Raw genomic sequence first — 25,268 nt, forward strand, 5'->3', positions numbered from 1 at the left:
TAGGAACGTGGGGGAGCCCAACAGATCAGCGACTTTCAAGGCGCCTGCACATCCGGAGGCAGCTTAAGAAAACTGAAGGATGCCAAGACCTTTAGCGCCCGAAGAAAAAGGCGCCCTCTAAGAATTGGAGGGAGACGGGTCCCTGCGCAAATCACAGGCAACCCCCTGAAAGGCACAGGCAATCAATGAGATCCGCTCTGAGGAGCTGTGCGCCATGACATGACTCTGCGAGAGCGAAGAGCATTTAAACACAGAGCACATCATTTGTGATGTTGCATTAGTCTTTTAGCAAGCCAGCTGGATACGCGATACATACTACTAGCGCTACAAATACCACAGGCTTTACTAGAAAGTAGAACGTGCACACCTATCACTACTTGGACCATCGCACAGAACTTACTGCAGAGTTTCCGCCGCAAATCGATAGAGATGGAATCGGAACAGGTGGCGTATACGCCAGACATTTCAGGCACTGACTGTGATAGCTCAACTAAAGCGGAGATATGGCTACTGCTAGGGGAAATATGATCTATTAAATCCAGCTTAACTGAGAAGGTCACTGATCTGCAATCCAGAAGGTTAAAGTTGATGAACAAATATAAACTCATGAAAACAATCAGCTGTCTGGAGACCCTACGGTAATGAAGACCGAAGCCAGTCTCCAAAATCTGGAACAAAAAGAGAGAGACTTAGTGCTAAAAATGGATGACCTGGAAAACAGGGGGTGGCAATTCAACATACGCATAATGGGCCTAAATGAAATGTCGGGCGAGTCCCCATCGTCCCTGGAAAAACGAGTTAAGGCCACGATTGGTTCGCTTTTTGACCCCCAATGTCCACAGATAGAGTTTGATAGAATTCACAGAGCTGGGTGTCCAGCGAATGGTCCCCATTTTAAACAAAAAATTGATATTTTACAACAAGAAAGTATTGAACTTGAAGTATCAAGCAACAGAATATTCCAAGACCTGTCAGTGACTACTATCTTCAAGCAAAAGGCTGCCGCCCGCTCACGACTTGGCTGCAAGAGCAAGGAGTGCGCTATAGATGGGGGTTCCCCTGCTCATTCAACATTAAGCACGGCGGAGAGGAATATCGCATAACCTCAGAAGAAGAAGCTTGAGGGGTCTCGGAGGATCTGCAAACATGTACCTAGGGTAAAAGCCAGGAAGACGCTCCTAGCCCTCATGATCCTATTGATAAAGCAAAGACCTTTTCACCACAGAGAGGCCGTGCACAAGGTTTAAGGAAGTTTAAGGGTTTTAACACTCCATTACGGCTGCCACATAGCTAACACTTGATGAACAAAGAATTCTTTTTCTTCCTCTTTTTTCTCCTCGCTCGGGTCCACCTCGAGGGGACGTACCCAGCACTAAGAATTACCGTAAACTATTAAGATGGACGTGGAAGTTGTGAGGCTCAAGATGGGCAAGAGAAACCTCAATATTCATGCTCCTGTTTTTGGTCCTAACGAGGTGGTTACGTTTTTGTGAGACCGTAAATTACAATGGTTATGTGTTTCCACTGTTCTAAAATTAGGTAGACCGATGTTGCATGTTGCTCAGTGAGGGGCTCCTGAAGTGTGGCCCTTTTTATTTAAGGGCGTCTCTGTGAGAAGTGTTGATGAGAGGCACTTTTCATTAGTAGGGGGGGTTCATATCGGGTAAACAAGAGTAACGAACACACATTTGGTGAGAAAGAACCAGCCATGTAAATACACAGCCCATTAGCACTGTTCTCCTCTTTATGAGATCACTAGGTGTGGTAGCCAATCGACCAAGGCAAAAGGGAAGGAATTGACATGTGATCATGTCGCCTGCTGATGGGATATGGTTTGGATCACAATGTTAAATCACAGCAAAAATGCTCTATGCTAATGAGGGAATTCAAACTCTCGAAATCCGACATTTTGTTTGTTCAGGAAACAAAATTCAAAAGGGGAGAAGAGTTTTAGGTGGGAAAGAAGGAATTGGAAGGGGTACAGCTGGCATCAGGTCAACACAAAAAAGGAGGGGTGGGTATCATATATAGGAAGTCCATAGTATCCAAAAACACAGGTTCATAGAAATGAAAAAGGAAGATACATTGTGGTTAAAGGAATTGTGAGATTGCCTGCAGTGACTCTAGCGCACTCACCCAATCAAACCAACTTGCCTTTAGGAAACTCCTAACGTTTTGGGGGAAGCTGGAAAACGGGTCTATTAATATGAGTAGGGGACTCGGACCCCACAATGGATTGGGATTCCATGAGGCAGGGAGTAGTTCCACTGCTGTGCCCAGGTAGTGAAAAATGCCTGGATCTTTTGAAGGCCAACTATCCAATTGACCAGAAAGGGGCATTTACCTTTTAGTCCCCGCCACACTTGACATTCACAAATTGATGATGTCTTACTAGAAGCCGCATACAAACACGCCACAGTTGCAGTAGCTATTGGGATCGTGGGATGGTCCGACCACGAAATGTGTCTATTGGAACTTGACTTAGGCCCACCGCCACAGGTAGATCGTAGATGGATTTGTAATGATACCCTCTACAAGAACGTGAGGGTTAGGGACGCCCTTGCTGAAGAAACTAAAAGTTATTTATCATTAATGATACAGGGGAACTCACATCAAGTACACAAATGGAAGAAGCCAAAGCCACATTCTGGAGGGGTCTTGATAGCAGAGGTGGCTTTTAGGAACAGAACCAGAGTGATGTGGGAATCGGCACTAAAAAAAGAAATTAGCCAGAAAGAATCACTCCTCCAAACACAAACTGCCCTTAAAGATGAAATGCTGACTAAGAGCCGAGCGCTCCGGAACGAATTGAGCAAAGATAGCATAACAAAGCGTTAAATACAGCTTAGGTATTTTAAACAAAAATGTTATGAGAGGGGCAGCATGGCCCATACCATGCTGGCTGCACACCTGCATTACAGGAGAGCAGATAGGGTTGTAGATGGGATAGAACAGACGCTTCGCCCACTTTTATGCTTCCCTATGCACCACCAAGAGGCGTGGGAGGGGGTCAGGGAAGAGGAAATGGTGCAATACTTATCGAAGCTTTCTCACGTTCAGTTGGCCAATGATAAGTACTTTTAAACGCCCCACTAATAATTGAAGAAGTCTAAAACGCTATATCTAAGCTTAAAGCGGGCTCGGCACCGGGGCAGGACAGTTTTACACCGACCTTATATAAAGCATATAGTAACTCCTTAGCTCCTTTCTTAGTAAAGCTCTTTAATAAAATATTAGAAACTGGTCAACCCCCCACCATCATTCCCAGAGTCTCGTATTATAGTGATTCCGAAGGAGGGTAAGGAATGTGCTTCACATCGTCCCATTTAATAAACATAGATGTCAAGATTTATCCAAGTGTCTTGGCAGACAGGCTTACTCAGGTCCTACCTCAATTGGTACACTGTTTGATATGTTAAAGTCAGGCAGGGTGCCGATAATATTCACAAAATCCTGGATCCGCTAGCTTCCATTTATGACCATGATGATTGTCCTACTCTGCTGTCGATCGACGCAGAGCAAGCATTTGGCAAGGTGGAATGGCTTTTTCTGCGCGTACTTATGCAATGGGTTGGGCCAACAGTTGACAACTGGGGTACAGGCATTCTAGCGGGATACTAAAGCCAAAGTTGTGATCAACTGTATCGCATCTGAGACCTTTGTTTTGACTCGAAGCACACACCAGGGTTGTCCCTTGTCGCCCCTTCCGTTTGCCCTAGTCTTAAAGCGACTTGCGCAGGCTATTTGTGCAAATATCCAGATAAACAGGATATTTAAGTTTGGGAATGAATACAAACGCTCTATTTGATGGCGGCATTATGGTGTACATAACCCAACCAACAGTGTATATCCCAGCCCTCTTCACAACTCTGGCAAAGTATGGAACACTATCAGGATTCCCCACTAATCTAAAAAAAAAAAAAAAACACACACAAAACAAAAAAGAAACAGAGGCGCTCACATTGAAGCAAACCTCTACCCTTCTGGGCCATTTGGTAATAGATTGGGGATTTCAACTGCAAACTGAAAGAATTAAGTATTTTGGGGTTGTAATCACTAAAGAGTTAACAGATCTGTTTCGTGTGAGCTTCCTGCCCTTGTGGGAAATCATTAAAGCCGATTTGCAGAGGTGGACTGGGATACGCTTTCCTCGACCGCCAGGTTCACATCTATCAAGATGAATATACTGCCAAGGCTGTTATTCCTCTTCCAATCGCTTCAGGTAGTAATCCCAGAATCCGATCATTACTGAAGTTCCTATGGGCAGACCAGAACCTTGTATATCATACAAAACGATGATAATGCCTAAAAACGATGGGGATTTGGGTTACCCAGATATCTTTGAATACTATAAAGAATCACAACTACAGTTTCAGATCACCTGTGGGAAAACACAGAAAAGCAGTGGGTATGTCTTGAAAATGGAAAGTTCTCCCTAGGGACTCAAGGCAAATGGTTATGTGCCCCCTATAATTCCATGCCCTGCAGAATTTGCCAATATCCAGTACTCACAGTCTTGTGGTCCCTTTGGCGTCCATCACAGGTTACGGAGGGAGTGATAACACTGCCGTCTCCGCTTAGCTGCATTTAGGCCCCCCCATTAGAGATTTGTTAATCGATCCAATCCGTTTTCAGCCTCAACATGAGGGCAGTCTGGTGAGAGCAGGGCAGATGTGGAGGGACAGCACCTTCGTGACGAAAGATGAATTGAAACTAGCTCAGCTGGGAGCAAGCATTCCACCGCTGCAATACCTGCAGCTCCGATGTGCATTTGTGGATCCAGGTTGGGGAGAGTGCCTCCGACGATCACTCACTCACTTCCTTGGAGCTTGCCCTAAACAAACGTCATGGCTCCAGAGGGTTAATTGCAAGGTTATACACCTCTTTAATTAATAGGGGCCATTTACCGATTCCAAGCACACAAACCAGATGGGATGGAGAATTAGGGTTACAAAACAACTGTGACACCTGGGCAGTGATATAAAGAGCGGTATGGGCCACCCCAATCTCCATGTAGTACAAGATGCATAGTGGGAGGCTACAAATGCAATGGCACCCGACCCTTCAAAGATTAGCAGGAACGTACACAGGAGAGGTTCCCCGAAGTGTGCGATACTGGAACCAGTGGTGGAGCTGTCAGAAAGTCCAAACCTATTGGAAAGAAATTCTAAGTTGGATGCGAGCCATTGACGCCATTCATAGGAACTTAACCCCCATTATCAGTATTATTAATAGTAGAAACAGATGCAAAGGGGACGAACACAGTGTTGTTGCATATGCCTAGAAATCTGCTCCTGGCAGCCAGAGTCTAACAATTAGCTGGAAACGCAATATGCTGGCCACAGTAAGGAATGTGTTGAGCAAAGCCCATAAGATATTCCAGATGGAGTGTATCACGGCTGTATTGTTAGACACACACTCCCATACTGATATGACATGGCTCCCCTTCCTGAAGTATTACATTGCGCACAAAGATCCACTCATGCAGGCGGCCATGTAATATGTGAAAGGTGACCCAAACACAGATGTACAAACACACTGCCCATTTAGATACATGAGCCTTGGCCGACCAAAAAAGGTGTAACAGTTTTAATATTCTTTGAAATTAATATGTGTTTACAAGAAGCAAATAAAAGAATTTGTATTGAAAATGTAGTGTATTGCCAGATGTGACGAGTGGTTGTTGCGTTGGAGGAAATGGGGGAGGGGATTCTTTTTTTGGTAACCGAAAGCAATAATGCAATCAGGGTCACATCCTAACAATGCTAAGTTTCTTTATCAGTCATACCTTAAAATATTATGCATACTTTGCAATGTTTCACAGTGTATGTAGCATCTGATATGACAGTACCTGCATGTTGTGGGTTGGTTTAATGTTGGTGACAAAAATCAATAAAATACCATTAAGAAAATACATCACTATGAAATGCGGAGTCGGTGTACTGATAATTTCCCCCCAAACTCCATGCACAATTTATATGACAGCACTCCCTTTGTGAGATATAACAAAGGTGGAATTCTGAAAGTTTAGTAGCTACCAAAAGTATGTTCATTGAGCATAAATATTTGTGCCACATTATTTACTTTTTCTTGGTGCTAGAGTTTAAGAGTAACATATGTTCAAGGTTTCTAAAAACAAAACAAAAAAGGTTTGAATGAGTCAGCGGAGGAAAATCAACAAAAAGAAGGAAATCTTCTGCTGGGAGTATTAAATCCCTCTACATCCCATGCAACGCAAGCCTCCTCCGGTCTCCTGGTCTGGTTCGCTCCACAGGCAAAGGTTTACGAATATGCCAAAGCAATTGTTCTGCTGCAATGGAAATCAAGGCTATTCCATCGTCTCTGGATTCTTAGCCCAAAATATATGTAATGTCTCAAAATGACCTAGTTATCTACCTGGTGTCACGGTGTCTGGGGAAATCATACAGTTTGCCTACTGGAAGTTTTATAAACTTCAGGTTTGAAGGGTCCTGTGTATTGCTGCAGTTCCCCAGTACGTTTCTGTGCAAGCATATAAAATTAACGAGAAACATGAGCAGTACTGCCACATGGTTCCACAGTTCTTGCCAGAACAGACATCACAATTCTCTTTCAGTGGTTGAGCATCCACGTCTGGACCGGGTGCCTGAGAGTGTGTGGGCACGTACCCAATGGATCTTTCTCCAAGTCGCCCATCTCCGCTCTATGTAAATACAGACTGGCTTGGGCGCCCCATCACCTGCTTTTTCCTCCTCCCATCACACATAGTGTAGGCGTTGGGTATGGTGTTTTCTTCTATGGATTCCGCCGGTCTTTCCCGGGATGCTTCTCTTTCCTATGTCCCCTTCTCAACACCTTCTCTGGGGTTCTGAATACCCCTTGTGCTCTCCACCAATAGCTCCTTATAAAACTTTCCTCTACCTCTCTCCACCACCACCTCCTCCTTTTCTCAAGCCGCTCTGCAATCCCTCCATCTCTTGCTCCAGATACACACACTGTGGGCCTCTTTATATGCCCGGTCTGTACCACTTATGCCAGACTCATAGTGAGGGTCTGCACGCACGTAGGATTCTGTGTGCTACTACAAGACTAGTTGTTTCTCAATTAAATTCCAACTTAAAGTGCTTTTGGTTTGCTAGCAGAGGCTGCATGCTTTTTCCTGGACTGGCCCTATGCAAGGCTTGTCCACCTTCGTCAAATCTTTGCCAGTATCACACAAGCCGGAACAGCATAGCTCAGGCAGCACAGCAGCCACTCCAAAGAACGCTCTCCTTATCACTATGCCAGCGAGTGTTAATCCTCAACTTTCTGCACTGCAGACAATAGTATTTTCCTGTAATTGATGAGAAGTTGGAACGTGGACCAAAGAAAAGGACTGCACACTGTAAGTTTCTTTATTCTTCTAATAACAGTCCCAGGTATAACAACATATGATGGAAGATGTGATGGGGTCAGGTAAGGAAAAACAGCCGTGACCACCACCCAGGATTATCACGATCCAACTGACACTAGAGGAACCGCAGTATCAAAAGCTGCTCCCTACGTTCTAACCGTGACATCAGCCATGACTTCATTCAGCAGAACAGTTCACCACAGTTGGGGGTGGGGGATGCCTTCTTAAAGAGGCCACGGATTTATTTTCATTACCACCAACACAACAAGTCCCCATCCCCATCCTCATCCCCACCTTAAGCCCAATTCTACCTTCGCCCCTCCCCCCACACATCCTTGGTGTTTGGGGAAGCAGGAACCCCTTTCAGCTCAACGTCGGGATCCGAGCTTGCGTCTTAGATACTCTCTGAGCCCTAAAAACAGGGCACCTAACCCCCGTCTTCCCCAGAGACCGTCAAACGGTATCTTACCTTCCCGCCTCACCAATCGCCATCACGAAGCTCATAGACAGACACAGGAGGGGACATGCAATCAATTGCGCATGCGCATCCGACTAGTGTGAAAGCAACAAGACTTTATGCGCATGCTCAGCAACGCTAGAAATACTGGGACGCATGCGTAGATAACTTAATTAGAATGTGTACTATAACGATCATAACAGAGACAACGCATGCTTAGTGCGAGCAAGCTTGGGTGCGCATGCACTTTCTATTGCTAGCCAGACACTGGGCTAGCTCGTTACGCGTGCCTTGCCTAGTCCACGAGTGGGTGCGTACTTTGATCATTTCGCAATGGCAACGCCCTTTAATTTACCATGTGATTGATTGTCCCAATTCCTTTCATCCTTCTTGGTGTGCGTTTACCGTGGACTTTAAGTGACCTCGAGTTCGATTTGGGAGGTGGGCGTGAGTGCGCCTTACAAGTGAGAGAGTAGTTGTATCCCTCATACTGCAGTACGCTATGGAGTATGCCCTGGAGGCAGCAAAGAAAACGTGTTATCATTTCCAAACGTATTTCAGACACATACCAAATGTGACCCCTTTTGTAGTAAAGGCAAGGTAACTTTATTTTACACATGTAGTTACAGTTATTCTTGACTGTGTAAAGACTGCTCATAGGTTATCCTAATGCACATTACCTCCACGTTTACTCTTCCTCGTCCCAGTACTTACTTCATGAGGCACCTTCCTCCGACACATGACTTTCTTCTATTTCTTTAAATCCCTATAACTCTTCCCCCACATCCACGTCACTCAGTTGAATTTTTCCTGCCTCCGGCAGGTTGGACTTTTTCTTCCTGGTGCAGGGCACCAGGGAGCACCGATTGCTGGCCCCTTGGGGGGCTGTGTGGCGGGGCCCTCAGCTCCCTCAGATGCAGCGCTGCTCCTGGGCCCCCTGCGGGGCTTGGGGTCACAGTTGAGCTGGATTGCCTCGCTCGGTTCTTTGCTGGGCTCCAGACCGCAGCGTGAGCATTGTGTCCCGGGTCCTGCACGACCTGGGGAAAGTTAAGGAGAGAGGAGGACTGGGCTTGATGTTTTTCCCCTCTCCTCCTGTTTTGGCCATCTTGATTAGACTTGGCAGTATGGGCTAGCCTTCCCTTTTTGTTGTAAGGCCTCTCTGCTTCTTGTCGTGGGGTGACAGTGGCAGAGAGTCTGGGAGTGCGGGGGCTCTGTCGCAGACATCTCACATACCAACCGCTCCTCAGAGACACACGGCCCAGGATGCACCGGATGTTGGCTGCATTATCTGGGGGAAGGTAAGGAGAGGGGAGGACTGTGCTTGATGTTTTCCCCTCTCTTGCTGGTATAGCCACCTTGACTCCTTCGACAGGCCATTTCCTCGTGCTCTGTGTACACATCTTTATTGGAAATGATGGCAAGCACTTGGCAGTATGGGCTAGCCTTCCCTTTTTGTTGTGAGGCCTCTCTGCTTCTTGTAGTGGGGTGACTGTGACAGAGAGTATTTGAAAGTGCGGGGCCTCTGTACTGTCACAGGCATGTCACATACCACCCGCTCCTCAGACACACCAAGCCCAGGATGCACCGGATGGTGGCTGCATTCCTTGCGTGCTGCCTATGAATACGGCGCAGATTTGGACACGTCTGCAAGCGGTCGGAAGGGTACCGGCCTGGCATAGTCTACACTTCGGGTTCGAGTCTCAGCGGTGCTGACTCGGTCCTTCATTCTTCCTAGACCGACGCATTGGAACCATTTAGAGCATGGGTCTACCAGCTACTGGATACAGGGCTCAACCCACCTCTCAGTCATGTGGCGTGTTAGTGGTGTGTTTGGGTCTATGCTAGCTATGGACGCAGACTCCTTGTCCTGTCCTCTTCCTCTAAACTGCGCAAGGGAAAGTCAAAGGAGTTGATTTGCTTTTCCCTTGTCCGGCATGGGATTATGGAAAATGCATCATGGAAGTAACCGCCATGCAGGGGGTTCCCAGTGTCTCTTCTTTTAGGGCCTAGGTCCTCCGGTGCCGACGTGTTGCTTTCACGCCTCCTCTCAGACTTGTGGGAAGTGATAGGGCACATGGTGGCACATGTCTGTGCTTAGAGGGGTTCTCAGAGCCCCTGGTGCCGGTAGAGGGGGATGTCACTTCAGTGGGTTTTCCAGTATAGGCATACCCCAGGTAGAGGGTTGCCTTTTGATGTCTGCTATCCGAGATGGATTGCTTTGCCCCGCTTTGTGACAGTACTCTGCCCTTTTGACGCCAGCCTGGTGGCTCCTCTGTCGCCTGAGGGGGCCATAGTCTGCTGGACTTCTGGGCTGTCCTGTATCTTCCTGTTGATAGGTCGGATCTTTTTGTGGGCTGACAAGCATGCTGTTATATTGTGGCGCAGGCCTGTTTCAACATCCTGTGATTTCCCTCTGGTGCAAGTGCAGTGACTGGTGGTTTTCCCTGGCTCCTCATCTCTATCTTCTCTGAGGTGTATGGGACCGGTGGGGTTCGGCTTCCTGGGCAATGGGCTCCTTCCGGAGGGGGGTATCAGTTACCGTTCCTGTCCCCTCCTGTCCAGGTTTGCATGGTTAGGACTTTGGTACCCAGCTCACGGTCCAAGTAATTGGCCATGGGATCCGTTCTCTCCGAACGGTTGTTGTGCGTTACCGTCTTGCCCGTTCCTCTCCCTGTTCAGGGTCAAGTTTTCTACTTGCGGGTGTTCCTGGTCCCTATGCCTTCTAGGATGTGTCACCTGCTTATGGGTCCCAAGACCCTGCACTGCTTGTCTGGACGTCTGGGGAGAGCGTACTCTGGATGTTGTGCAGGGGGGGCGCTTGCTGGCTGTTCTAGGCTGGGTTCTCAGAAGGTAGTATGTCTCGGCTCGCCTGTTGCTGAAGTTACGGGGCACGTGGCGTCTTGCGTGTTTTCCGGTTCCTTGAGCCCGTCTTCGGTTACGTCCCCTGGTGTCTTATACTCTCTCCCACTGGCTCCCTACATCTACGCTTTCGTAGTTTTGTTTTCAGTGTCCCCAGCGCTGCAAGTCTTCCTGATATGGTGGCAGGGAGGTTTCAGGTTTACAGGCTGAGGTGTGCATGGTCCTTCCTCCTCTGGCCTCTCTTACTACCAACACCAGCAGAAAGGGTCTACATTGGGGGTCCTCTCAGCTCAAGGGTTGTGAGATCTGGGGAGAGCCGGCGATCATCAAATTGGCAAGAATTGTGCCATTGTCCAAGCTCTGGTGTACTTCGAGGAGTTGCTGGACGGTCGGCGGTTTTGGTCCGATCGGACAATACGACGGCCTTGGCATATGTCAACTCCAAAAGGGGTTCTGGCTGCTCCTTGAATGCTCTGGCAGCGCTGATAGGCACCTAAGAGGAATATCATCTGGTGTCTCTGGTGGCCTCACGTATCAGAAGGGTGGACAATGTTCAAGCGGATCTTCTCAGACGCCGGTTTTCACTGACCTGTGTCAGATTAGGGTCCCTGGTTCTAGACCTGTTTGCATCCCCGGCCTCAGGAGAAGTTCCCCTCTTCTGCTCTCTGTTTCAGGCCGAGGGGATTGGGGGATGGACGCCCTCTCTGAACAGTGGCCTTGGGGTTTTCCTTTATGCCTTTCCGCCTATTCCCCTTCTGCCCCGGGTGGTTTGGCACATCAGAGTGTCCAGGGTGACTGTGTTGTTGTTAGCTCCATTCTGGTCCCGCCGGAGTTGGCTCCCCTCTCTGTTGGAGCTTCGGCTCAAGGAACCTTGGCTGGTTCCGAGGTGGCCGTGTCCCATTCAAGGGGATCTGCGGTTGGAAGTCCACCGGATGCAATGGGCAGTGTGGCTATTGCTCAGTCTAGGTTGATATCTCAGGGGTTCTCAGATCCTGTAGTTGAGTCCATAATGGATGCTCTTAGACCCTCCACTCTGAAGGTGTTCGGCAGACATTGGGGCCATTTCCGAGACTGGTATGGGCGGTCTGGGATCCCTCCCCAGCGTTCTGGCCTCTCTGCTATACTTCGGTTCCTCCAGGAGGGGCTTTGACAGGGGCCTGGCAGTTTTTCCAGGCTTCGCTCACAGTGGGCCTCCATGAAATTCCTTTTGGGGGACTCTGATGGTCACTTGGATGGGGAGGTGTTTGTGGGGAAGTTGATCCATGGTTTTTCTTCTTCCCGCCCTTGTGCTGATAAAGGGCTTCCCCCTTGGGATCTTCATCTTGTATTACGGTTCCTTCACGTGCCTCCTTTTGAACCCATTTCCGAGATTGATATCAAACATCTTACACTGAATCTGCTTTTCTTATTGCCCTCACTTCTGCCTGAAGGCTTGGGGAGATTGGGGCTCTCTTATGTCACGCTCCTTTCCTGAGGGTGCTGCCAGACTCGGTGGTGCTGGGGTGTGGTCCGAAGTTTCTCCCTTAAGTTGTCTCTCGGTTTTCACACCTCTCAGGGTCTGGTTCTCCCTGACTTCTTTCATGATCCAAGAACGCCTGAGGAGGTGGCTCGGCTTAACATTGATGTCCGGCGGGACGTGTTGGAGTATTAGGCTTGGTTTGCTTTTTCTACCAATCTGATAGTCTTCTGATTGCTTGTGGTCCGGTTGGGGCTGGGCATAACGCATCTGTGGTTTCCTTTTTCCGGTGGTTCTGGTTTGCGATCTCCAGGGCCTATGTGGCTTCTGGCCTGCCTGTGCCTGTGCACGATCAGGAGCGGTCCGCCAGGGGTTTGGCAGCTTTCTGGGCCGATGCAAGGAGGGTTTTTCTCTGCAAGAGATTTGTACGGCTGCCGCCTATGCTGGTCTAGGCATTTTCATCAACCCCTATGGGTTGAGTTTCTCCCACTCGGGGGTTGGTTCCTTCGTGGTTGGAGTTTTGTCTGTGGGGATGTGATTTAAGAGTTATTGTGGGTGTGTTTTGCTGCACTGTTTTCGGCTCTGTGTCTCATTGGGACCTTTTCCCCGTTGCTGCTTTGGTATACCTCCTGAAGTAAGTACTGGGACGAGGAAGAGTGGACGTGGAGGTAATGCTCTGATTACTTATCAGTAATCTTCATTACTCCTAGTCCTACTCTTTCTCATCACAGTACTGACGACCCTCCTCACCCTCCCTGCGGGAAAGGTCCCATGCTCCGGCTTGGTAATATGAAACTGAGTGATGAGGATGTGGGGGAGGAGTTATAGGGATTTAAAGAAATAGAAGAAGGTCCTGTGTCGGAGGCAGGTGCCTCATGAAATAAGTACTGTGACGAGGAAGAGTAGGACTAGGACTAATGAAGAGTACCGGTAAGTAATCAGAGCATTATCTGAGTACTCCAACGCCAAAAGCCACATTCAGAACATTCATGATCAAGCACAACTCATAGACTAATTGCACAAACATTCTATAAACCGTCATCGAGATTATGTAAATAGGATTTTGTACTACGCACCGCTGCCGGTTTTGTGATCTCCAGTCGCTTTTGAGGATCTGGATGGAAGTGAGTGGGTTAGGTTAGTCAGGGGGGGAGTGGAAATGAAGATTGGAGTGTTTTTTGTTGCCCGAATGTGCTAACAAATCAAGTGTTTAAGGCTTTGGTCACGTTTATTATTCTTGTTATTCACTAACATTGTTGGAACGAAAAGCATGCCTCTCTCCTTGAAAACGTTTATAATTGTACCCATATTCAAGAAGGGTGATCATGCCGACCCATCCAACTATAGGCTAATCGCCTTTCTTGATCCGACAGTAAATTCTTTAATGCATTAATATTGGAGCACTGGGTTATTGGGAATACAATTTTGCCAAAAGAACAAGTTGGATTAAGAAAGGGAATGTCTACAGACGTCAATGGCCTCACTCTATCTATGTACTATCCTGTGTTAATAGAGTTTTCAAAAAATTTCAACACTGTCAACAAGAATAATTATGGCACAAGTTAGCAGGGTGGGGATTGTGTCCATATTTATTATCCGTAATTAGATATATCCATGAAGATGCTAGTGTGCAGATAAAAATTGGATTGGCAGTGAAATCTCACAGACAAAGTTATGATGGAGCGGAGATTTAGGCAGAGGTGCATTTTGTCCCCTTGCCTATTTCACTTGTATTTGGTGGACATAGGGGAGACCCTCCAGAGGATACATTTATTAGCCCGAATCTTGGTGATGGGAGAGGTTGTTGGATGGCATATGCCGACGACATTGTTTTGTTTGGTAATACTCAAATTGCTCTTCAGCACCTTATAGCGGCTGCAGCTGAATAAGCCAAAAACAATGAAATAGAGATTAATCCAAAGAAATTGTTTATTATCCGTTTCTTAAAAAAGGGGAAAACATGCAAACAATATAGATGGTGGATTGAATCTAAGGAAATACAAGTTGCTAGAGAGGTAATTTATTTGGGTTTCCATTTTAGTGCTCATCCCAATATCACTACATGGGAAAATAATGGTTCCAAATCCAGATTCACTGTAGGAGGACTTAAATGTATCCTTGATAAAAGGTGTAGACCCACTTTCACTCAGATTGAAAGTAGTGCCTGAGTCGTGTTTGAGGGTTAGTGGGAAGCAATTGCCGGAACTTCCGGGAAAACCCTTTTGGGGTTAAAAAAGCCCAAATTTCCAGGGACTGGACTTCCACTTTTGATAGTGTGCAGCTATAGCTTTCACTCGACATTTTCACTTTTGTATAAGCCACTGGATTGGGTCCCTAAGTATCTCAGAAGATTCCCCAACGCAATATGACGTTACCAATTTTTGTGATTTTGCCTTGATCTTGCGCACACTAGGGAAGTCTTGGAAAAGCGTGCAGGTTCCCAGAAACATGCAGGAGTTTGTGGTTTATGTAATGATAACCAAATTAAACAAACATTGAAGCATTTATTAATAACCTACAATGCGACATGGGAATGCCGTCTGAAAAACTTGGGGCATTTTGTTAATCATTGGAATTGGCTCAACAGGGAGGTCTTTTGGTTTAGATTTAGTGCGGGGTAGGAACCCTTTTTAACGTTACAAGTTTTAAGAGTATACCGACTTATGTTTTTTTTACTTGAGTATTCATTTAATAAAAGTATGATAAAGTGTTGATTTTAGATGTATTGTATTGTACCATTACATATGATGATTACTGTATACAATTTGACATGTGTTATATGTAGTTAACTTTGTTGGTTGTATCATGTCTCTCCTATTTGTGAAAATGAATTTTGTGAAAGGTCAATATTTATTGATCATAATAAAAAAATAAAAATATCAGTGCAGTGGTTTTTTTTGCTAAGTGCAAACCGGAAGTACTCCTAGCTCTGTGCTTGTGTGTGCTTTCTGTATGTTTTATGATTAGTGTGTTTGTTTGATGGCTTTGTATTTGGAGAGGAAACTTTGTATGCTTGTGCTGTCGGGATAACATGTGTGTTAATTGGCTTGGTGAGGTGTAGAGTTCCTCTGTTTGGTTGTGGGTGTCGCATGTATAAATGGCCATGTGTGAATGCCTAGTTTCAATTGTGTGTGATGAGTTCGGTGTAGTTGGTGCACAGCTTGAAGTCAGGCTCATGGTACTTTTGGGGTTCTTATGCTGTGGTGTGAATCTGAAGAGTGAAGTCATTTTGCCACTATTATCGTTGTTAATTTTTTGTTTATTGGTCTTTGGTGTCATGTATTGCTTGTTCTGGTGTGGGTTGACGGTGGTGGGGCTAGTTGTGGCGATCATTCATTGGCCGGTGAAAGTTTTCTCAGTCTGACAGTGATTTTCCAAAATCACATCGGGACCTGGTGTGGCATTCCCTCTGGGTTTGTTCCATGTCATGAGTCTGAGTGACGTTTGCATTTTTTACACCTCGCTCATTATCATTACCTATTGAGCAGCCATGTCGTAAGATTTTTCTTAATTGAAGGTTCCCCTGTAAAGTGTGCACTTCCTAGGTAGCATGTTCCAGAGATCACCCACTATGCTGGAGAAGGTGTCTTTCTCCGGAGTGCTGCTTGGTTTTGATTTGCAAATATGTAGTCATTGTTCTGGTTGGCTGGTATTGTGATATGTTAAATTTGATAAATTGGGCTTTTTGAACTTGCGGTGCAGATTGCTTTTGAAGTGGATTTCTTTTTAGCCAGTGCTGTACTCTTAGAGCTGTGGTTATGTGTTCCCTCCTGTTGAGTCAGAGTAGAAGTCTATCTGCTATGTTTTGGATGCATTACAGCATAGTCATAAGGTATTCTGGCATATTCAGATGCTTTTGGTGAAGAAGATTCTCGATAGAACTAGCGATATGATAAATCTCTATTTGTGAAGGTGACATAAGGCATAATCTTTCTGATTGAGCATTGACGTAGAAGCATCTCTTTACTATTGCATTTTCTAGTGGATCCAGCTTAAGTTAACTGCGCATTTATATTCCGAGGTTCTTAATCAACTTGGATGTTCTAGGGAGTTGCACATTTCCTGTGGCCATAGAATGGCCCCCTCGTGTGTGGAATTTGGCAAGACTCATTTCCATTTTGTCTGAGCTAAACAACAGGCAATTTGCAGTCATCCAGGTGTTCGCCTGTGTGAGGGACTTGATGAGATTGTGTTGGGGAGGAGCTAGAGACTTCCTGCACTCCCCCAAGTGCTTTACAATCAGGCAAGACTTATCTAAGCACTAGAGCTCTGCGAAAGCTTTTTTCATGCAAAAGTAATCACACACAGGCATGGCCAGGCACTAAATGAAGATAGTTGGTATTTACATATAAGGTGTAAATAACCATTAGCTGAACACATTTGTACAATGTTAGATTGTATTTAGTTTTATCTCAAAGCACGGTAAAGAGCAGCAGGCACTGTGCAAAAAGGAATGCAGCCTGTGCTAAAAATGGACTACAGGCATTGCTGTGGTGCGCTGCTAGTGCTGGCAGGCCAGCACGCAATTTAGCAGCTGTTTCCTGTCCATCAAAAAACCCAGGCAGGCTGGGTTCTCATGTACACAGGTTTTAAGGGGAATTACTGGATCAGATAAAATATGTATATTGAGTGAAGTGTGGAGAGTATGGCGGGAAGATGAGTTTGTATATAAATTGCCGTGCCCTCCTGGAAGATCTGGGATCGCTGGCGGCACCATTAGAATGTGCCATCACGTTTTCATCATTATGGTTGTAACGGTTTAGTTGTTTTTTCAAAGATGGCCGCCACCAGGCATATACTGACACTGCAAACGGCACCTCAATGCGTTGCACCTTGGATTCTTTCCATGCGCCTACGTTCTCTATCACCAGCGATAGTGTTCTAAGCTCGTCTCTGTTCGAGAGCTCTTCCCTGGAGTTCTGTATCTCCTTCCTTGCTTGCTACCTTGCCTTTTCCTTCAGTGCTCCATACTGAGCTTTAGTTGCCTTGTTTTCTTTTCCCAGCTTTCTATTCCCTGCTCGGCCTCCGGCCGCGTCCCTTTACCCTTCGCTTTCCTTCTTTCCGTCCTTTGTACCTCCCAGTACGTCTGCCTCCCGATTCTCGGCTTTCTGTTTCCCTACCTTTTTCTGCTCTGTCTCTTGGACTCGCTCCGGAGTCCCGCTTAACTATGCTTTGTGCTCCTCAGTTAGGAGCTGCCTGTGTTGGTGCAAGACGAACTCTGCTGCTCCCGGGTTCACTCTATTGCAGTTCCTTACCTTCCGCGTACTGCACCTTTATCCTATCTGCTTGTGTACTTACTGGTTATCTCCTCGGTCCTCCAGCTTCCTCTGGGTTCTTCCGGTACCACAGCATTGGATTACAGACATATTGGAAACCTCGGCTAACCATACAACCTCATCTTCAAGCTCTTATGCAAGTTTGAGTTTCCATATACGGACCTGGAGGGTTTTTCAGCCAGGAGGCTTTTCCATGTCTGGGTGCTAACTCCTGGGGAGTCCACGCTGTTGGGGAACTCCCTACCGACAGTGTGGCATCCTGAGGACATAGACCCTACTTACACCAAAAGAAAGCCAAGAAGGGAGACACTCAGCAAAGACCTTCTAGGAGAAAGAAGTTATCTCTGCTGTTTTATTTTCTGGTAATTTTGAACATTAGTTGTGTCATCAGTATAGATATGGAAGGTTAGGCTATATGCTTTTATGATCTAGAGAAAGCTTGATCCTCGAGGGACCCTGTATGTGATTTTTTTTGTTTATTTTTAATGTTTTTGAGCCGAACAGTGTAAACCATAGGAGTTCTTTATTCTATCTATACAGAAGAATGTCATCTATTGCAAAGTGATGTTCTGGAGTCCTGTTACTTAAAGTCTATTGATAAGGGTACCATGTCAAAGGCTTCTGATATGTCTAGGATTATGGGCTGGAGGTTGTGTTTTTCCTAATTATATTTGAAGGTCATCCCAGATGGAAACTAGTGCAATTTCTGTGTTGCTCATCGGTCTGATGCCTACGTTTGAGGGATCTAGTAGGTTCTGAGGTTCTACGTGCTCCAAGACTTGACTCTATATGTAGCTTTATAGTAGTTTAGCATATATGGAATATTTGAGATCGGACAGTAATTGGTAGAATCTTCTGGGTCGCCACATTTAGTAGTGGTTTGGTATAGGCTGTCTTGGAGGTTTTTGGGACTATTATTTTTTTTATTTATTTTTATTTAGTATATTACAGCCAACAACAGGCCTTGTATACAACCCAACACGTGATTACAGAAAAAACCTCCATCAAAATATTAAAACCTCAGGACACCCTATAAAAGATTTCAAATGAAGTTTCAATAAAATACACTATCTTTAATTAATAACCAAAGTCTATTTAAAGGGGTAGTTCTGTTAGAAATGTTATTGGCCCAATCGATCAAGCATGTGTTTCAAAGCATACATGGATGGTTTAAAATAAAAATGTGTAATGCAACTTACCAGAGTTTTTATCACTTTAACGGGTCGGGTACCGCCGTCTTGTGCTAATGTTATCAGTTGATCCATCGCCCCAAGTTCAAGTGCCCTGGCAGCTTGCAGCATGGATTCAGATCACCCACCCCTCAAGCAGACTTCACTAGACGCTCACGCCCCTTTTCACAATGCTAATGCAGGTCTCATGTCAACGTCCTCTGTGCGCAATCTATTGACTTGTCTCCATTGAAATAACAAGATGCGTTGACAAGTGTAAACAAACCCTTTCTGATCACACAACGTTGGAGTTTCTTTTTCCTTCGTATCAGTGCATTTCATTTCGAGCTTCCCTGACTTGTTTCTGCTCTGTTCAGCTATCTGCCAACCGGTATTAATATGATAATATGTTTGATAGCCAAATTGTCGAATTAGACATCCAGACAACAGAGCCATAGCCTCTTGTAATGAACAGAAATTGTATCATAGGTATAATTAATAACTTAAATAACTCCACAGGCTCTGGTGCTAACGGACTGGCGTCTGTTGTAGTCAAATCTGATCCCCTCACCTGGTCAACCTTGCTGCTGTCCCTATATAAAAAGGCATGTTATGAAAAATGCAAACCAGAGTCTTGGACTACTTCTCTTCGTATTGCTGTATATAAGGCTGGCTCTCGCACAAATCCTGAAAATTATTGATTGCTTTCTTTATTGGACACTACGAGTAACATTTTTGCAGCAATTGTATTGAATCATCTCGATTGTTGGACCAGTGCCAGTCATATATTGCTCCCTTGCCAATCTGGCTTTTGAACAGGATCTAGTACCCTGAATAACAAGTATTAGATGCAATTTTGGTTAGAGCTAAACAAAGACACAGTCCTTCTATATATGTGACATTTGTCGATTTTAGTAGAGCATTTGATAATGTAAATAGAAACAAACTGTGGGAAATACTACGCAATTATCAATGCCCGTCATGACTCTTGGAAATTCTAATCAAGCTGCATCAGAATTACACTGCTCGGATTCATTTTGGATAATAAGGGACGGCTCTCTTGCCCTATCAAAATTAACAAGGGTGTTGAACAAGGATGCCTTTTGGCAGCCCTTTTATTTAATCTTTATACAGCTGAGCTCATACGAAGAAGAGAAAAATATGAGCAGAATCCAGCTAGATTCGCAACCACAAGGGTCACGGCCTTACTATATGCCGATTACCTTGTGATTGTTGATCATACAATACGAGGAATGAAAGACATACTGGAGGAACTGGGACGTTTTTCTTTTGAACATAGAATGACTGTTAATCTTAAAAAAACAAAGGTTATGTATTTTTCTTCCAGAAAGATCAAGGCCAGCTATGCGTATTAGTTGAGGAACCATAGAATGCACCGATATGTATATATTTGGGAGTCGAAATGGATTAGGATATGTTCCTCCTAATAGATAGTTGGCCCATGCGCACTAGACAGATAACCATGCTTCTGAAAAAGTTTGTTTTTGAATATGCTGACTATACTCGGAGAGGAATTATGCTTTTATACACATAATGGTTCATACAGGTCGTGTCCTATGGCCTTGAGGCTGTTACTATGGAAAATCTAAACTGGCTTGATATGTTCAAGGGCTATATTTGGCGGACCGTATTGAATCTACCATCATGGTGTCCAATGGAATATATAAGAGCAGAATTTTGTCTGATGTCCCTAAGGGCTTTGATACAGTACCGAAGAGCCCTTCTTCCATTGAAATCTCTCAGTCATCCCTCCAGTGAAATGCTTCAAATAATAGGAAAAGATGTAATAATATTAGAAACCAGTAAAAGAGCAGCAACAACCTGCGCTGCTCTTTGTTTGACCTACTATGAAGAGCTGAACTGGTCATTTAAACGCTCCTCTTGTACTAAATATAAGATCATAAATAAGTGTCATGCCTACCCCCGGAGCACCAGGCCAGGCCCAGCACCCCAGGGAGCAGGCATCATGCCCCCGGGTAAAAGCCCAGCGGCCCCTTATAGGGGCTCTTTGGACTCTGTCCTGGCGCCTTTGGCGCCAGGCTCATGTTGGACATCAGTCCGCCAGGCTCATAAAGGAAAGTGTTTGGTGCACTTACCTGATGCAGACCATGCTGCATACTCACCTGATGCAGACCATGTTGCATGAAGACCCAAGCCAAATGAGGCTAGGGAGGGACTATTTTACTGAAGGGACTATTTTGTTACTTGGGTGGGGCTGTGGAAGAATACTTACCTAGGACTTCTTCCAAGGCTATTTAAGTCACGCCCGGACAGCCACACGTGCTTCGTGTTGTTCTGCATCCCAGCAGCTGAACGCTCACCGTGTCTGCTCCTGCACCTGGACTCCAGCCACGCCCGCCTCGAACCTGGAATACCTGTAAGGAAAGAAGAGAAGAGAAAGGTGAAAACCAAGAACTTATTCAAACTTCTTACCTGCATCCGGAATCTTCACGCCAGCATTCTTGAAGAAAGACTTCCATTTAAAAGCATTGCGTTGCTCGCTGCAGCGCCGCGCTTCACTCACCTGTCCTCGAGACATCTCCCGGCTCCATCGCGGCTGTCAGCACCGGTTGCCACATCTCTGCACCTAGGGGAGAGAAGAAGAGACAAAAGGTGAGCAGAGGGAACACGGGAGGAAAGCCGAATTTTCAGCCATAATACTTACCGGCTTTTCTTGGTGAACCATTCCACATTTCGGGTCGGCGCCGCTTCTTGGCAGGTACCGCACCCCGGCCCCTATGGGGAAAGGACAAAAGACATTACTGGGGAATTATAAAGACATTTAGAGGGGTTGCCCTCATCACTAACTCACCTGATTTTACCATCGGCAATTTAACCCCTCAACGCATCGCCTTCGTTCTGCACCTGAAATAAAGGACAGATCACAGGTTAGGAAGACAACATAAAAAGAGGCTCACACTTGAACTTTTGAATCTTCATACTTACGGCGTATCGCTCAGAAAAGTCAAGTGGATTTTGCCAGCGCCATTCTGAAAACCAGTTAAGTAACTGGACGAACGCGCGCCCCTGCACCAGAAGCAGGATGGAGAGTTCATCCTTCCAAACCATAAGAAGGATATTCCTACGGGCCAGACAAGCAAGATTTGGGGGTCCTGTTCAATCGGTGTTCCGAGTTCTGCGCATCACGCTTGAACAGGCCACAGCAACCCAGACAAGACCAGCGCCTCCGTGGGAGCCAGGTGAGCGTTACAATAAGGTATTTAAAAATAAAGCCAAGAGGAAAGACTGGGAAGACAATTTTAGTCATCTGAGCCTATCGCATAATTATCAATATTTGGAGGGCATTGTTCATAAGTACTTTTATCCCCAATTGTACTTAATTAGATGTCCGAGTCCTAAGATCTGCATGTTTCGGTTAATGATGCGACTCAATCAATTGCCGGTTAGAGCTACCCATGTAACTAGGTGGAAATTAGCCTCTGATCAACCCATGTGTCGGTTATGTGATATTGGAACCAATTTGGAGACTGTGAAACATATATTAACTGAGTGCCATAAACTGGAAGCAGTATATCGTTGGATGCATGGTCATTATTATCATCAGTTTGATTTTGTTGCTACAGTGCACTTTTGGAATAACTGTTTAAATACCCCTTCTCAAGCCTTGATCATTGCACTTTATAATGTGTGGCTGGTAGCGATGCCACTACTTAAACCTAGTGGTTGTGTTTAGTAATAATATGTATGTTTTTATGGTGCATCAGAAATCCTATTATAAAATATGCTTGATTGTATTGATATTTGGAATATACGTATGAGTGCTCAAATCATGAGCGGTTATTATGTTTTATGATGATTTTAGAATGATTGGTTGATTATGGTATTAAATGTATAGATATTGGAAGATTTTATTTGGATTTTAAGAATGTACTGTTATGAATGCATATGGATAATAAAAAATAAAGTAGATGATATTTTATGTAAGAATTGTGTTGTGAGAGATTTATGAACTAAAAACAACAATAAAATAAAAGAACCAGTATTTATACTGCCTAAAATGAATTAACTCAGTAGTCGCTTTTCATTTCTTATATTATGGACAAATGTCCTTGCAAACTTTTTGAGCCTATTAACCTTGTTTTTTCACAATGTGTTTTTGTAACATGGCTGTTTTCTTCACTTATCTTTCTTTAACATTCAATGTTGATTGGGAAACCTCTTTTCTTTACTGTTAACAAACAAAAACGTTTTTATTCACCTTACTGTTGATTCTGTGCTTCTGTGCTTCTTCACTATTCAGGAACTACGGCAACAACTAAGCCCTACCTGTACAAGTCTGAATATTACGAAGAGAAAATCCTTGAAAGAGCAAAAACTCGAGACAATGTGGAATCGGATGAAAGCCATGAGGATCAATCACCGGCACCTGAACCCAATTGCATGGAACACGTTTCCACCTAGTGTACTTGCCATCATTGTGAGTTTATGCCTACTGTGGTGAACTGCTGCCGAAGAGAAAACTCTGTCTTCTTGGCCTACATTGCAGAAGAAAACACGCCACTGCTATGTTTTACCGAGCTGCATGACTTCAGGGCCGCCTGCCTTACAAGATCTGTGTTGCGAATGATGATGGTGCTTATGCATGAACTTCGAGTTACAGTTCGCCCTCGTAATCCAAGTAACAAGCAAGTTCACTCTTTATATATTGTATGTTTGACAACTGAGACGGCTAACATAATATATTGTTCCCCTACATCAATATAACTTGGATGGGTCACTAACAAAAGAATATTTCTGTAAATTGAATAAATAACTCATTCTAATCCGAAACCAAAGTGTTCATCTTCCGATTTATTCTCCAAACAATTACGTTTCTTTTACTTGGAAATATCTCCTAAACTGTTTTTGTGGGAATGTGCGTTCACATTTCTAATTGACCCCTTCTTGAAATCACAAGTACTGTTAGTACTTTGCACGAAAAGGTACTTTTTAAAGCATAACAATGCCTTACATTTTAAAAGGTAGTGCAAACAAAAAAAATACAATTATTTGGTTCATTCAATTAAACTATTTCTGTATTTCTTACACAGGTGGTACAGACTTATGCCATATCGTGGATTCATGGAAGATTGGGATTTCACGTTCAACAAGTAATACCTGCCAGTGTGGTCAGAGCCATTTGTGATGAATTACCCATTGACCACAGACAAACTCGACTGCAGCAATATAATCTGTAGTGTCATTGCCATCCACTTAACCATACTAAATAAAAAATGATTTAATCTGAACAGTTGTTAGACATTTGTTGTGAATCCACAAAACAGCCTAACACCTAAGGGTATTGTAAAAGATTGGTCTGCTTTAATAAGTTTACTTAACTATCGCGCTCGCCTCCTCCATCCCCCTCCGCTATCAATGACGTGCGCGCTCTTGCAACGGGGCTGGGAGGATGGGAATGCTCAAGGTGCTAAATACCATGTACACCACAAAGGGTTCTTTCGCAAGGGCCCCCACCCATATCCGCATGGCCACCCCAGACCCAGTGTCTCCAGACTCCCCTTTTCAAGACCCCGTCCCTGCAATCAACATATACCTGTGTCCTTTGACTATGTTCTGGACCTATTGTGCTCACCTCATCCACATCCATCCCCTACCGCCATCAATGGCTGTTTGCAACTGTCTGCGTGTGCTCGCATGGGGGCGCACTGGCAGGATTGAGGATGTCAAACATTGCCATAGAGGGGGGGCGTGGCCAGCCACGGAACGATGAAGACGTAGGCTCCTGAGGCTCTCCCGACAGCCGTCCAAAATCCTGGAAAATAGCCTGCTATTCTTGCGAATATAGAAGGGGAAACCACCCTCACAGAGCGACAAACGAATGCGGAACGATTGAAGTGCAATCGGACGGCCAAACTGCTCCTCGCACAAGAACTGCGACTGCGAGGACAAACACTGCGCTACGGAGACAGAAGCTCCAAGATGGCTGCTGATTGAAGCACAGCCCGAGGGAAACTACAACAAGGGGCCATCGCTCCAGGAACCACACTGCGGGCAGAGGTCCCCGGTTGCATGATGAGGGGCGCCCGAGACACCGGGAGAATCGGGGGCTGCTGCCTGCGACGGAACAATTGAGGGAGCAACTTGCCCCCCCAAAGGCCAAAACAGCAGCAACAAGCGTCTACCCGAGGAGGGCGGAGGAATCCTGACCCCCGGCACGGTGAGCGAGGACGTTGCTCCCCATGCACTACCCCGGTGCGCGAACCACTGACCACTGGTGCCGCCACTCTGGACATCCCCCCCTTAGGCGGCACAGTCTTGCAAGCCGGGCCTGCCTGATACGCGGCGTAGCTGAACCGCGTCACACACAGAGGGAGCCCCTCTGCAAATCCAGGCAGGAGCCCATGCTTGCCGGCGAGGGGAAACACGCATACGCGGCAGAGGGCCCCTCAAGGAACAAAACAGAGGCAGCTCCTCTGGTGAGCTCAACAAGCAATCCCTACAGTGATTGCCCGCCCGCCCCACGCTGGGGAGACCCGATCCGACACTGGAGCAGGGCAGCTCCACAGAGGTGAAACGGGACGGTGAGTGGATGGCATAACATGACGGGAGTACACTTGTTGAATTGTGTGCACACTTAGACCCTTGCTCCGATCTGAGTGCTGGTGCAGGCCAGCCATCTTGGACTCCCCCAACAGTG

At 45.6% G+C, this 25,268-nt stretch overlaps 1 protein-coding gene and 1 long non-coding RNA gene across 3 annotated transcripts in view; one reads left to right on the plus strand and one right to left on the minus strand.

The window, feature by feature from the left end:
- LOC138566320 (uncharacterized) overlaps positions 1–7,934 on the minus strand; it is a 514,894-nt gene extending 506,960 nt beyond the window's left edge. Inside the window, exon 1 of the mRNA XM_069643451.1 lies at positions 7,842–7,934. The gene's annotated coding sequence lies outside the window, so the exon portion shown is untranslated. The remainder of the gene's footprint in view (positions 1–7,841) is intronic.
- Positions 7,935–8,024: 90 nt separating this feature from the next.
- LOC138565853 (uncharacterized) lies at positions 8,025–23,859 on the plus strand. 2 transcript variants are annotated; one of them, XR_011301661.1, is made up of 3 exons: positions 8,025–8,139; positions 22,872–23,256; positions 23,662–23,859. It is a non-coding gene; the product is annotated as an uncharacterized lncRNA (long non-coding RNA). The 2 variants fall into 2 exon arrangements; XR_011301660.1 differs by having other exon boundaries at positions 22,872–23,048.
- The last annotated feature ends 1,409 nt before the right edge of the window (positions 23,860–25,268 follow it).

Source organism: Ambystoma mexicanum, chromosome 2p (genome assembly GCF_040938575.1).
Source record: "Ambystoma mexicanum isolate Mex_15411 chromosome 2p, UKY_AmexF1_1, whole genome shotgun sequence".
Lineage (NCBI taxonomy): Eukaryota > Metazoa > Chordata > Amphibia > Caudata > Ambystomatidae > Ambystoma > Ambystoma mexicanum.